Consider the following 4,612-nt stretch of genomic DNA (forward strand, 5'->3'; position numbering starts at 1 on the left):
CAACGTAGCGTTCATGTTTGTTCACCTGTCTCCCCCACCTATTCGACCTGCATCTTCGCGCTTTGTTCGTTCAGTTCGTCGGTGGAAGTCCTCGTGAAAGCATCTCTCGTGTGTCGATCGATACTTTAGGCCTCAGTCACATTTGCTCTACGGTGAGGATACGGCGGCCGTACGCCCTCTGAATTGACAGAAACGTGCGGCGGCCGCAGAGAAACTGAGGTGGCTTCAGGGTGGCCCTACGCCGTTTGGCTATATTTTACAGGTCGTAAGGTCGCCGTGGAATAATAACGCGGAGTTATAACTTTTTTCATTTCTACGTTCGCTGTAGAAATTCGACAAGCCGAAACAAAATAACTGGTAAAAAAAAAAAAATTACCCATTCGTTACCATCCGTCTGGCCGCACGTTCGGCTTAGGGTCCCCCTGCGGTCGCCTTGCGGGCACCTTGCGTCTGCCTTCAAAATTATATGGCCACCGCAGGAACGCCCTAAGGTCACCGTGCGACATCAAATCAAAGACCGTATGGCACACCCATGTTTTCGGTCTCCACAATTTATAAATACGCCGTGCTGTTACCTAAAAAATAACAAGGACAAATGTGTCCAAGAGCAGCGTCCAAAACCTAAAGGTTTTGTCGGCTAAAAAAAAAAAACTGAAATTTTTTTTTAAAAACAACAACAACAACAACAACAACAACAACAACAACAACATCCAATATTCCGTCACGTGTCTTCATTAAGCCAATAGCGAAACCCATCATAATGTATTTACGTATTTTCGATACATTGTGTATTTACGAAATATATAATGTATTTACGAAATTACAATACGATAAATGGAATAATCTTTAAATAGTTAGGTGAACTTTTCGAAACTTTAAAGCAAATGTCCGAATATATTTAAAAGTTCATGATAGACTCTCAAAAGGCACCGTCTATGTGAGGATGTGTACATGTGCTCAGTATTTAAGGCGATCCGGATCAGGTATATACAAGAGCCGAGTACGAGAGATTAAGGTTTTGTCTTCACAAGAAGAAGAAGAAGAAGAAGAAGAAGAAGAAGAAGAAGAAGAACAACAACAACAACAACACCAAGCTCTCTATGAGAAGCGTTCGCTACGCGAGACGCTGCTAAAAACATATGTGACTGCTACATTGTGTGGCCGTGGAAATACTGCGGCCGCTTTATAATTGCTAGTGCCCTACTACATTTTGTAGACCCTCCGGCCGCTGAGCCAAATGTGACAGGCCTTACCTTGTGTTTTCACCTTCATTTGTGATGTTTGTTTTTTTAATAATCTTGTGTTTTAATTAATAACAAAAAAAGCAATCCGATCACGTGGTGTGACGGACTGTCGGGCAAGGATTGAATTTCACAGCAAAACCAGTTGTAATTTGGAATATCCATGATTACGTCAACCCGGTGCGTTCGATGAAAGTGATTGTGGTTCTGCGGGCATCATGTTTGATGAGCTGCCCTGGGGGCAGCGCTCTCGCAGAGTGCGCGAGCGATCGGAACCCAGGCCGGAGCACGAGCCTGTGTGGACCTTTGGATGTGGTGATTGTACCAGCTTACATACAATACACCGCCACCGAAGGTCATTTACTCATCTTATTTTATCTTAAACATGGGTAATTCCAGTTTAAAATGTCTTGAAAGTGGGTTTTCTTTGGGTCCATGACGGATTAATTCACTCCATTATTTCTTATTGGGAAAATATTTTTGGAATCCAAACTTTTTGCAATCCGAACAGCCTCCTGGAACGAATTAAATTGGGATTCTGGGGGCACCACTGTGTATAGGCAAACACCGATACTCCGATCTCTAGCGGTAGCGCACAGTCGATGCAGACTGCCACGGAGGCCGTACGTAGGTGCACGGTGGGTGTAGGAGAACCGTGCGTCGACCCTGCGTTGCCTGCAGGTAGTCACACAGACCACATGGCCACCGTACGGCGACCGTGGAAATAGTGCAGCCGCCGTAATTTTTTGGGGGTTGGGAAAATTCATTTTTCATTGAGAAGAGCTTACGTCAGCCGCACGAATAACGCAAGCCCACCGTACGCCCTACGTACGGTCGACGTGGAACACATCTACGTCATAGCTTGGCTTGTCGAATTGGTACGGCGAACGTCGAAATGAAAAAAAGTTATAACTCCGCGCTATAATTCCACGGCGACCCCTACGGCCTGCAAAATATAGCCATACGGCGTCGGGCCTCCCTGAGGCCACCTCAGTTTCTCTGCGGCTGCCACACGTTTCTGTCAATTCAGTGGGCGTACGGCCGCCGTATCCTCGCCGTAGAGCAAATGTGACCTTGGCCTAACTACCACTAGTCCATCACAATTCCTTACTCTCTATGTTACTGGGCCCTCTTCTCAGTGTTCTGATGTATCCAACATCAGGCCCACTACTTATTGATAACATGTGGTCATCAGAAAACAACTTCCTCATTTGCCTCCAGAAGCTATCTGTTTATTTCCATCAAGCCATCACTTTCTCTTTTCTGTGGAACCACCTTGCTGCTTTTGTTTTAGATTCTCATTATCTGATCCCATATCTTGCGCACGCACGCACGCACGCACACACCTCACCCCCGACTAATATTGCCATATTTACATGAATTACTGAACAGTTTAAACTAAACTCTGGCATAGTTGAAGGAGGTTTCATGTCAGGAATACCTGCAAAAACACATTTAGAAATCAAAATTCACTAGTTGCAAAAGTATTCAGCCCCGGAGGTCAGGACTTGGTGGAAGGACCTTTTGTAGCAATGACTGCAATGAGTCTTTTTTGGTAGGTCTCTACCAGCTATACGCACTGAGATGGTGAAATCTTTGCGCATTCTTCACGTGAAAATTGCTCGAGTTCTGCCAAGTTTGATGGGGATCGTCGATGGACTGCGATCTTCAAGTCTCACCATAAATGTTCAATCAAGCTCAAGTGAGGATTTTGACTGGGCTACTCAAGAACATTTATTTTCTTCTTATTCAGCCACTCCAGTTTGGCTTTAACTTTGTGCTTCGGATCATTGGCCTGCTGAAATGTGAATCTCCTACCCAGTTTCAGACACATGGCTCACTTAAGCAGGTATTCATCAATGATTCTCCTGTACTTTGCACCATCCATTGCCCATTCTATCCTGACCAGCTTTCCAGTCCTTGCTAATGAAAAGTAGCCCCATAACATGATACTACCACAACCATGCTTGACAGTAGGGATGGTATTGATAGTCGTTGGCCCCTTGTCAAGGGGTTGTTCGGGGGGCATGCGTTGGTTAGTTTGTGTTTTCCCAGTGTGATGTCTTCCCTCCACAACCCTGCTCCTTTCAACAATCCCCTCTTTACCCCATCGGTCTGTCACCTCCCCCCTGCTACTTTCAATGATTCCTCCACACCATCATTCTTTCTTCTCACCAACACCAGAAGTACTGTTTAAGTACTCCCCCCATGCCCCCCCCTCCTGCCGGTTTAGTCACCAACACTCGACCATGGACAGGTTTGTATGTGTTACATGTTACCCGTAGCAAGTCTCAGATCTGATCTGGCCTCACCTGCAATTCACTGTGATAGCAAGCTCCTAAATGAACAGGGAAAGAGCATCTTTGTTGTTTGAGTATACCTTATGGCATGGTTTACTACTGTAGTTCACTGCTGCTCTTGCCATTTCTGCTCCTCATAATGATATTAACTTCCTCGATCTTGTTGAGCATGAGAAGGGGGATTCTTCCCTTTCAAAATTTGCCTGTTTTAAATTTGCTGGACATCTACGGTATCTCAATGAGGAGCTCATTGGTTTGATATTTTTGATTCAGTTGCATCCACAGAGTCAAAATGAGCAATGGTGAAGGCAATAAATGAAAAAGAAGGCAATGATAAACCTCAAAATGCCTCAAGCTGAATATCAGGAACTCTCAGAACATATCAATTGAATATTCTGTCACAAACAGCACAATGGACTTCTTCATATCCCTCAAAATTCCAGCTGGTTTTCTGGATTCTGACCCTGACTCATGGGAGCTCAGATAGGAATACAGGGAACAGACAGTTTACCACTTCAAGGTGGTAAATGACAATGCTGAAAGGTGTCTGGCCCTTATTGAGTAGTACATGTACAATGCCATTAAAACAAAGAAAGAATAACAGAAACAATTCCTCCTTCAAGGAATCGGGGAGCTGGCGGGGAAAAATGGGTGGCTGGGCTCTAAAAGGCGGCAACGTAAGCCGATCCGCGTCAGGGCCAGAGGGAGAGAGAGCCACACAGAGTCTCGAGGTTTTGAAGACCCAGAGGCGATGCATAGAGGCCAAGAGAGATGCCAGCACATCAGACAAGACACCCCACAAGTGAATAAGGGTCTTCAAGGTGGAAATGGGTCTGAAGGTATGCCTGCACTTCGGAGTCCTTGGCGTCTCTGCCTACCCACAAGACAAGCCTGTGCCACACCTCCTGAAGCTTCACCAGGGAATACCTCGCAAACACCTACACCACACTGTCAACTCTTCTGTTTGTCAATAATCGTCTATAATGTTGTTTGTCTGTAATCTTCACATCTCCAGATCTGGAGATCAGCTTTCCAATAAATGCTCTCGCTACAGTTTCATGCATAGCCTTG

The sequence above is a fragment of the Eptatretus burgeri genome, chromosome 4 (genome assembly GCF_056783735.1).
Source record: "Eptatretus burgeri isolate ZD-2024b chromosome 4, Ebu_testis_v1, whole genome shotgun sequence".
Taxonomy (NCBI): domain Eukaryota; kingdom Metazoa; phylum Chordata; class Myxini; order Myxiniformes; family Myxinidae; genus Eptatretus; species Eptatretus burgeri.